Source organism: Protopterus annectens, chromosome 3.part0, assembly GCF_019279795.1.
Source record: "Protopterus annectens isolate FY-2018-M chromosome 3.part0, PAN1.0, whole genome shotgun sequence".
NCBI classification, from domain to species: domain Eukaryota; kingdom Metazoa; phylum Chordata; order Ceratodontiformes; family Protopteridae; genus Protopterus; species Protopterus annectens.
Window position 1 is genome coordinate 220,962,733 of NC_056731.1, and position 11,544 is coordinate 220,974,276.

The window sequence follows — 11,544 nt, forward strand, 5'->3', positions numbered from 1 at the left end:
GAACAAGATGTGTCAAAATAGACTATTTCCAAATAGTTGTCTAAGGCTTGTACACTCACCACAACAAAACTATTCCAGGCCGGGACAAGGCCCACTCTACCAGGGCCTTAGCTTCATCTATGGTTGAATTCTACAAGTATTCTAGAAGCTGCAACTTGATCCACTATACATACTTTTATAAAGCACTATAAGCTTGATTCCTTCTCTAGGTCTCGATCAGGCTTTGCAAGGACCATTATCCAGGAGCTCCTGAACTCTACTCCTTCTACCTCCCAAAATTAGTATGCTAGGGTATTCTATCCATATAGCGAAGGCTATTGCAACAGTAATCAATATGATAAACATAGTACAGTTGTGTAAGTAAACTTACCATAACAGTAGATGTTCAAATGATAACTGTTGCAGAAGCTGTTCACTCCCTCCATCGTCCTTATCTTTGGTGTATTTTTTATGCCAGGGTATGGTTACTTAATTCTTGTTCTTCCTAGCATTTTCCTATCAGGGCTCAGCCTCCCTCTCTCTGTTGGCAGGAAAGCTCTGAAGGGCTTGACACCCAAACATTTATTTTAGTCAGCTCAGCTCAAGCTGCCAGACAGATGGGGCACAGGGAAGGTAACCTGAAGCTTTGGAAGCTGGATGGCAGTTATTTCCCTAGCAGAATATAACCCATATAAATATAGGCTACCGCAGCAGTGATCATCCAAACAACTACTGTTATTGTAAGTTTACTTACACAACTGTACTTTTTCTAGTCACAATGCAACCCCAAACAGTCCCCGTGAGAATTTTAATGAATCATCTGCTCACTGGTCTCAGTGCATTGAGTCTGACTTTAGCACCATGCTCGGCAAGTTAACCTCCAAGCTGGTGGCTGAAGTCAAAAAAGATAAATGAGCTATCAAAGCCAAAATAACCCAAATTAAAATTGCACTGGAAGCATTGACTGCCAAAACTGCCTTCCTTGAAACAGCTGTTAACATACATGTCAATCAATTGCTAGAATGCTCTGCTAATATTAACATTCAAGATCCTGCCATGCAGTCCCTTCAAGACTGAGTTATTAGTTTGGAAGACCAATGCTGAAGAAATAATCTTCTTGTTGTGGTACTATAGGAGGGAAATGAAATGAGTAACTTGGCTGAATCCTTGGAAAAATATCTTCCTGAAGCCCTAGACCTGTCTCCACTGATCACTCTTAACATAGAAAGGGTCCACTCCTCACTGTATACACTTTAAAAGCCAAGAGACCTAGCCAGACAAATTATTTTTTGCCTCCTAAATTAAAGCCACAAAAAGTGTATTATTGGTGTCACTAAGGCGGAGCACTTTTTTTTTAATATGCCATCAGCAAGTAAGTCACTCTTCCCATGAAACTATACAAACCAGAAAGGTTTTCTCATTTGTCAGATATCCCTGCATTTCTGAGATACCCATTTATTCTGTGCTTTAAATGGAATTTTTTCCTGCTAGTCTAGCTTGTCTAGGGAAGCAGAAAGACAAGAATTGTTTCTTGTAATTGGCGCCATTACAATTGTTGAGTTCTCATCAAAGAAATAAGATGGAGGTTGTATTTATAACAACACAGAGTTTCAGCAAAAAGAAGGCCTTACCATAAAGTTATCCCGTCTGATCTCAGGGGTTCATTCATGTATGAATACATTTGTGAAGCCCAGGAAGACTACTGCAAGCTGAACAGTGCTACCCAGAAATCTAAAGGGAACTTTTTATATTAACAGTGATCGGGACACAGTTATACAGTCTTTTTGTTTTCTTTCTGACTGCTTTGTCACTTTGTACATCTACTAGCAGTTTCTTGATTACTAGATCAACATTGGTCATACCTTCAATATGACTGCTCATCAGTCTGGGACACCAACTTGCTGCTGACATTTCCTGTCTTACAAATATTGTAAGAGACTGAGAGGAATTTTGTTATATTGCCCATATGTATGTTGTAGGAATTTCAGGTTATTACTTTTGGATAATGCAGTACTTTCTTTTTCTTAATTTTAGTACATAATGAACTTCAGTGTCTTGTTTTTTTTCTTTATTGTTCATTTAGTGTCTGTGAATGTACAGGGTCTATCATCACCATGGAAATGTAAATTGATCAAGGAATGGTTGTAGAGTCAGAAATGTGATATTGTCTATAGTCAGCAGAGTAAATTCTCAAAATAATGAGGATTATTAAATTATTTTTGGTATGGTGATCTCATTTGCAGTCTCAATGTCAAATCATCAGTATTACTGGGAATGAAAATCACTCTACTGGTAGTTAAAATGAAAGTTCACTGATAAGAAAGGCAGATGGGTACTAGGAATCTTGTTTGGAATATAATGAACCCCTCTGAACATCTTACAATTTCAGTTCCCCCTCAAGCTCTTCAAGTCGCAGAACTTTCATCAGAGCTAGTACAATTTACCACTAAATCTGACATTATTCCAGTCCCTAATACAGACAGTGAAGCAGTATCTATTCATTTATACCCCAATGTCAGATTAGCGGGGATAAAAATTGGAGGAGAGAACCTCTGATTCTTAATATCTGCTGGGCTTTAGTAAGGAGGGCGTAGATCATGTTATCTCATGGAATATAATGCCTCTGGTTATATTCCTCGCTCTCCAACTTGCATATATTTATTGTAGCTTTCCTTTAGATTTCTTTCAGCATTTTGTTGCCCTTTCCCTTGCATGGCCTCCAAATCTGCATGCAGTACTCAAAATGTGGTCTGACTGGGCCCTTAAGAGTGGTAGCATCACCCCCTTACTTCTAAAATCTGTGTCCTTGAGGATGTATCTCAACATTCTCCTTGATGCTGCTATTAGCTTCACAATCTACTCTCAGTGGTTCATTCCAGGTGTGATCAACACCCCAGATCAATTTCCTGCTGTATTATTTTCAGTTCCAGTCTTCACAGCTGATAGTTCATTCCAGGGTTATTGTGACTGATTTAGTACTCTTTGTTCACAATGAACCTCAGATGTCAACATTTTACCTCTTGGAAAGGGGCCCCGTATGTCTTTCATGTTACAGAATTTTTTTTCATTGGGGTACTAGAGCATCATCTTCTGGGGGTGGAGATTCTGATTTGCGATAGGAAGGCATAGACGTAAATGAGACAACCACTTTCAGGCAGAACCTTAGCAAACCTTATGCAAATATTAAGTAAGAGGACAGCAGTGCCATATGCCCTGTATCTACTAACAAAGTTTGATTTGAAGTCACATAATATGGAGAATTCCAGGTTTGTCATGTTATATACTCATCTTCCCTGAAGGCAAAACTGTAAGCACTATGAAACAGATAGTTTGTCATAGAAGAAAGGATATACTACTCAAGATAACTAATTACTACTGAATGCTGCAACACAAGTAAGTAACAGACACATTGACTTCTTTGCATGACCATGTGGAAAAGTATAGAGGTAAGGAAATATGCCTTGTTCTTCGTACCATTTGTTCACCTGAAATTGTTTATTGCAACATCCTTAGGGCAACTCTTTGGCTCCTACAGCACCATGTAACATTAATTTACAGTGGTTACTGAGGTGCAGTGAAAACTGCTGAACTGAGATGTGTAAAAGGTGCACAGTGTGAGGGGTGCTCTGATTCAAATGAAATGCTTAATCATAAATTTAAGGACTGTGTAGCTGCAAAGGAGCTCTATGGGGAGGGGTAGAAATATCATAGAAAAAGAGTTAGGTTTTAAGTCAAAACTCACCCCCAGACAACTGGATCCTACTATAATCCAGTCAGATATGCGTCTTTCCCATGACAATGAGCCGTGGTTTATTCCAGTACATTGCTGTCTCATTCCATTATTATTAGCTTTGCAATGTATATATTTAAACATTTAAGCACAAATATGTAGGAATGAAGTCTTTTTGATAAAGAAAATGTTGCTGATATTATTATTATTATCATTGTTGCTATTATTTTTATTATTATTCCGATTGATAATACCATTGTGTTTACTATTATATCAGTTGCATAGCACCACTGTTACTGTGTACATCTGCAGGATTTTCCCCTCATCAATGTTTTTTCTTCACCTTTTCTAGTTGGTTTATTTTTAGGCTCTCTAGGTTTCTTCTTTTCTGGCATCCAGTAAGTGTACTTACTAACCAGTAACTGAATTTACTAAAACAATTTCTTTTTTTCACATTGTAAGAGCTGAAATTAAGCTCTTGATCAATGTGCAGCCATATCAAAATGTCATGGAAACCCAGTGTTAGCTTGCTCGAATGAATCCTCCCAGGTGAGACAGTAAGATGAGTCATCTTGCAAAGCTGTAAGATCATACACAGCTTATTACTGATACTTGTTATTGTCTGTTTATACTGCCTGTGGTTATGTGGCAGCATCAGAGCTACTAAGGTGACATAACAGCATGTCCTAAGGAATATGCAAATACTGTAGTATAACCCACTCGATAGATAAACCCTGCTGATAGTGCTTCCTGTTGTATGTGTTGAATTGTTAATGGAAAAGATGTTTACTTATTGATTTTGCATTTGCTTTTACTGCTGTTCACATATGTTATCCCATGTGTTTATAGGTAGTTACTATGTATGCTGTTCAGGAGACTATTAAGGACTCTAACCTAAATTCTTAATTCGCCCATGTAAGGCACTGTTTGGTTAAGTGTCTTGCTCAAAGTCATGCAGTAGGGAAAAGAAGACCAAGAGAATCAAACTGTACCATGGGTACTTAACAGGTCATGACCTTAACCATCTCAGTAAATGCCAGAAGTAACTTGTTGACACTAATTTGTTGGATTGTGTGGTATTTCCAATTAAATTTTAAAAAATGCCGTATTTTCATGCTTTCAAGAATCTACCCCCATCCTCCATTGCTACACCTATAAGTGTATCAATGGCAAAGAGTTGGATCCTGTTCTCTGTTCCCTCAGATTTGCATGATGCAGACACACTTTCAAATACTGGACTCAAGAGAGACCACTGTGTTACACCACTAGTCACATGTCTATTTCCTGAATTTGTTCCCCTCACCACAAGCCTCTGTGTCTTACCATTCAGGTAAGCAGCTATTCGGTCATATTGCTAACTCCACCAGTTTCCTACCAGCCTCATGTGTGGGACAACGTCCTTGCTAATAACCAGGTAGATAATGTCTACTGGTGCTCCACTGACACTGTTTTTTTATTTACATAGACTTTTAACCAGGTTGGTGAACTGGTTTGAGAAGTCTTTTCATCCAAAACTTGGGTGTAGTACATGAGGAATACATAAGGATACATTAGGGGGTTACAAAGTGAAAATAAATTACGTTCTGTCTCGAGTAAATCTATTTCACAAAATAGATGCAGTCATAAATTCAAAATGAGTTGCTTTAAAAATAATCAATATTTATGTCCCAGTATCATATAAACTAAGGAAAGGAGTCATTACAAAATATTTGCAATTAATAATTACAGGTTTTTTTTCTATTTATCAATGACAGATTTTATCAACCTCCTGTGAGCTGAGCACAATGTAATATTCATACCTTTTCATAACCTTGAATGAGAGAATTTTACACAGTGGACTTATACTGAATCAGAAGTTTGTGGGTTAGAGGGAGTGTGGTATTCAAGTGTATTCATCCCCATGATCAAACCACACCAACCATGGGTAAATCCTGATATACCTATTTAAAGTCATGGATTATTGCTTTAATGTTCAGTGCTAACAGACAGCAGTTCCCAATAAACTGAGAAACACGTGCTTTCAAAGATATATAATCCTATGTGGGGATGCTTCCAGCCTCCCAACCCCTTACTTTCTGTGCACCTCTTTGGCATTACACTGAGATGAAAGTAAAATCTCAGATGGCATAAGCATACATTATACACCTGAAGGTCTGTGACAGGAAACTGTAGCACCTGAACACAACCTACACACAGACAGGGACTACATGCAGAATCCCCACTGAAGGGATGACAACCAAATACTTAACCAGAGAAGCACATTCTGTGAGAGTAAGCAATGTTATTCACTGCACCACTGTGCCAATAATGAAAGTTACTATACCACACATCATGTTCAGCCTACAACAGCCCAACATACACCCCCCTGTACCCAGCAAGTAAAGCCAAATTTATAGACTGCATACACTGTAGATATCAGACTGTAATAAAAAAAGAGAGTTTCAACTGCTCACAGTAATTTAACACACACACACACACACACACACACACACACACACACACACACACACACACACACACACACACACACACGAGCACCAATTACAGCCCCTTGTATGACTGTGACAATATACCTCAGATGTTTGACTGTGATCACACTAATGACTAAATACATACATAACTCACAAAAGACTGCGTCTTCTCAGCTCACCGCCATGAGAATATGGTGGGCAACAACCGCAACTCACTGCAACCCCCCACCATACCTCTCAACTGCTTATCTCAAGGATCAAGGAGAAAGATAAAAAATAATGGGGGGCAATGCAAGGATCAAAATCAAGGACAGATATTGCCCTTAATGTAGAAAGTTGCTGGCACTAAAAACTTTGCATTAGCATGTTTTTTCTGAAGGATATTATGTCTGAAACTCATGAAGCTGTCATTATTTACTAACTGCAATTGACACTGATTTTTCCGAAAAAAAACACAATCATTATGCAGAACAGACAACAATAATTGGTATTATCAGAGAAATTTTGCCAAATCAAGGACATTTAAAAGCATTTATGTCAACACCTCATATATGTATATGGAGAAAAGGATTAATTTTCCTTATGTCAATAAAGCAGTGGTATGAGAGTGATATTGCCAGATGAGGTGTGTCAGGTTGGCTTGAAATGATCAGATGCTTGGTATGGGAATCCTGCACAGTTTTAAATGTAAGGTGTATGGTAGGGAATTGAAGATTTTGTTCAGTTTGTGTTGTAGCTGCCTGAAGAGGTAGGAGTTTGGAGGGCCAGGGTGTTGTTGAAATGTTTGGTTCAACCTTGGAAACAAGGTAAGGCAGTTCAGTCAATCAAGGTGGACTTAGCTGTGAGTTGTATAGTTAAACAGGTGGCAGGTTTACGTGACTTTACTATATCTTGGACTGTGGTTTGTATGTTGAAGTGTTGGGGGTAGATGGATAGTGTGAAGACTGACAGATGATGGTTACTGAGGTATTTGCATGATAGGGCATTGGGATGTCAATGACAAGGATCCATTTTGGTTCAGAGATGATGGAGTACACCTGAATGATTTTGGTTTGGACCTCTTTAATGTATACATATGTTGGTTTTTGGAAGGTTTGCTGAAGGTTTTTCGAGTGAATGAGGGGACCAGCCTGTTTCAGGCTGGTTGGCAGAGAAGAGGGGCAAGCCTGTCCCTCTTCTGTTCCCCCTCTGGTGCTGGATGATTAATTGAATGAATTGGAGAATGAAAGTGAGCAATGGGGTGCTGCTTGATAAGTAAAAGTAAGCAAGCAAAGTGAGGATGCTACTTATTTGGTTAGGGTGTGTAGGGTTACACTGCCTGAGAAAATGGTTATATGGATGTCCATGCTACGATCTATAAATTAAAATGTTGTTCAGTAAAGTTATATTTATGGAAGTTTAATAAGGGTAGTCAAATGCCATTTGATGTTATGTATTTATTGAATGGGGACCGGGACAATTATGGCTGCTGCCAAAAAATCAGCTACTGGAAAATGGAAATTAAAGACTAAGCCACCTGTATTTGAAGTAGTGAATATTGTAACAGATATAAAAGGGCAAGTGGGATCTTTAGAAAAAGGTAGGATCAAAATACACAGAAAAATGGAAATTGTAACAGTACATGCAGTATAATGTTTTGGAGGAGGAGGAGTAAAGTTTAAGGGAAGGAAGGAATTGACCAATTTACATAATGTTGGGTAGATAATTGTATAAAAGAATACATGCAATGTATAATGTTTGTAAATCTGAACAGATTGACATGGTTTGTTTTGTTTCATAAAATATATATTTGCTTTTGCCTAAAGTGCTAATTCAATAAAGATGCTAAAAACATGAATGAATAAATGCATAAATGAAAGATACACAGGGATGCATCTACTTAGGTGACTACTTACTGTCAGTGTGCAATATGCAACCCACTTCACCCCTATTTCTCTCCCTTCACATATCTCTCAGCCACTTAGCTTAAGAATCAAGGAGAATGCTAAAATAATGGGGGAAAGTAACCACAATCAGAGACAGATAGTGTTCCTATATAGATATATATATCTATATATCTATATATATATATATATATATATATATATATATATATATATATATATATATGTTCATAGGTTCATAGGTTCATACTAGGCTATCTGCCCTAGGGCATTTATAAGCCTAGCCAGAATGTGTTTGGCTTTCGCCACCCATTTTAAATTAATTTTGTTATGCCCTTTTTCGAGGTTAGTATACTGTGCCTCTGTCTAACAGTGACACAGAAGTGATACCCGGGGTAAACCTATGATCTCCCATCCACTCATCAAGATTCCTCTTGAAGAGAGTCAATGAGGGACTCTGCCTAACCTGGTCTGGGATTTTATTCCAGAGTGAAGGGAGTCTTTGGGTTATGAATCTGTCCCTCCAGCATGTCCTATTTATTTCAGTGCTGAGGTTCAAGTCTCTCGAGCACATAGCTCGATGGGATTTGGATTTTCTGAGGTGCAGCATGTCCATTAATTCTGGGTTGGACATGGCTTTATACGTCAGGCACAGATCGCCTCTGAGCAGGCGGTATGCCACTGAGTAGAGCTGGAGTTTCTTTAACCGGGCAGCATATGGTATCTGTTTGAGCCCTTTGATCCTCTTGGTGAGGTACTTTTGGGGTCTTTCTAGTTGCTGCAGGTGTCTGGTAAGGTACATCCCAAAAGGGGCATTGTACTCAATTATGGACCTGATGAGGGATGAGTAAAGAGGCACGATGACCTCCCCTGATCTAGATGTGAATCCCTTCATGATTAGGTGGGCTATATAAAATGTTTTTCTAACCACTTTGGCCACGTGGCTGTCAAATGAGAGATTGCTATCAACTTGGGTTCCCAGATCCCTAATTACTTCTTCTGTACTTAATGGATTACCACCTATGTGGTAATTTGTGGGCACTTTGTTTTTGCCAAAGGGGATGACTATACACTTTTTGGCATTTAGCTTGAGGCCATGGCTCTGGCACCAGTTGTCTGTTTCTATGAGGCCCTTTTGGAGGATGCTTGTGTCAGCTGGAGAGTCGATTATGGCACCCAATTTGCAGTCATCTGCGAACTTGGTCAGCCACAGTCTTACCGTGTTGGCTTGTACCTCCGAGAAATATATACCGAACAAGAGAGGTCCCAGGACTGAGCCTTGTGGGACGCCACTTGTAACTGGTTTGGAGTCTGACATGGCTCCAGCAATTCTAACCATGTGGGTTCTGTCCTTGAGCCAGTTTGCAACCCATCTAGTGACATAGGGGTTTATTTTTAAGCTGGTGAGCTTATCTATAATGCCCGAGTGGGGTATTGTATCGAAGGCTTTTTCAAGGTCCAGGTAGGCTGTGTGAACCACCTTCCCCTCATCAATGGCCTTGGTGACTGTTTCAAAGAAATCGACCAGGTTTAAGAGGCAGGATCTGCCCTTAACAAAGCTGAACTGGGTAGGATCCAGTGTCTGTAGGTCCCCAATATCTTTATTTATGAGGTCCATGATGATCCTTTCCATAGCTTTGCAGACCAAGCTAGTCAGGCTTATGGGGCGATAGTTTCCAGGATCCGTTGAGGCACCACCTTTGTGGAGAGGGACCACTGTTGCTGTACGCCACTCTTTGGGTGCATATCCTGTAGTAAGGCTGAGATTGAACAGTAGTTTTATGTTTGGGTTTAGCTCTTCTTGGAGTTCATGTAGGATGCAGCCCGGGACACCGTCTGGTCCCATTGATGCTGTGTTTTTTTGCTTTGGAGAGGGCGGCTCTTACCTGAGCATCTGAGATGTCAGGGGCGCAGCACTCTGCTGGGATAGATATTTGCCCTTTGGTGGGGGGGGAGAAGTTTGCGCTGAACCTGTCAGCTAGGATGTTGGCAATGTCTGTGGGTTCGGTGTATTTTTTGTCATTTTGGACTAATTCTGAGCATATCTGAGAATTCCCACCCATGTTCCTAACATAACTAAAGAAAGCCTTGTGATTATCCTTAGTGTCCTGTGCAATTTTTCTCTCGAAGCTGGCCTTAGATGATTTTATGAGTGCCCGTAGTTTTTTGCTAATACTGATCAGAGATGCCTTCCCTTTTTGGGATTTTGCTCTATCATGTAGTAGCTTCCTCCTTCTATTGTATAGTTTGTTTATGGCTGGGGTCCACCAGACAGGACGTCTGCCTTTGGAGGATTGGGTCTTGGTTTTATTTGGGATTGCATGATCCATGCATTACTGAAGGTGTTCATAGAATGTGTTTATAAAGGATTCTGCGGTCTGGGCCGTATTTTCCACAGGCCCGGGGGCTTTGAAGGATTCCACCTCGGTTTTGAGGAGTGTGAAATTTGCTTTAGAGAAGTTTTTCACTGTGGTTTTCTGGGCAGGGGGTGGGGTCGGGATGTGAATATCCAGTGAGATTAGTTTATGGTCTGATCTTACCAGTGAGGGATACACTTCTGGTCTGGAGCATAGAGTCCCCATGTTGGTGATGATCAGATCCAGTATGTTTTCCCCTCTTGTGGGAGTGGTAACAAGTTGTTCCATAGCATTTGAGTTTATGAATTCTAGGAACCTTTGGGCTAGGGTGTTGGAGCTAGAGTAATGCTCCCAGTCTATGTTTGGGGAGTTGAAGTCGCCCAATATAATGGTTTTTGGAGAGACCTTCATATTTTCCAGTGTTCTCAGGAAGGCTGAGTGGGGTTCCTGGGTTTGGGAGAGTGGTCTGTAGCAGGCTATAAACTGGAAGGCAGTTTTACCCACTGTTAGTTGCACATGGATAGTCTCTGATGCTTCGTGCTGTGCCACCAACCTGGACGTGTGGGTATCTTTGACGAATATTGATACTCCCCCTCCTTTTGTGGTTCGGTCCAAGTTTTGGGGCCGAAAAGCATGGTATGAGGTATAATCTGGTAGTGCTGGGGTGCTCTCGGGAGCCTTGAACCAGGTTTCTGTTACTGCACAGATATTGATGTTCTCCATGCTAAGGAGAGTTTCGAGTGCGTGCATCTTGAGGTTTAGACTTCTGGCATTGAGTAGCATTACTCTTAGTTTCTTATCCCTTGTGATACCTATGGAGGTGGGTTTGTCTTTTGAGCCTTGCCTAAAAAAGGCACTATGGGGGTAGCAAAAGCCTTTGCCAATATCCAAAAGCCCAGGGGTGACAGGTGCAAGCCGTCCCTAGCGAAGCATCGTGGCTTGTCGAGCATGTCATCCCAGGCTGACAGGCATTGGATCCCCTTTGAATGACACCAATACTTAAGCCAATTGTTGAAATTGATCATCTTGTCTTCATATTGTGGCATCATTCTTGGTGAGGGTAAGATGCTACTCAAGGTCAGGGTCATACCGGCCTGGGCTACATGCTCAGAGAGCTCCTCTAT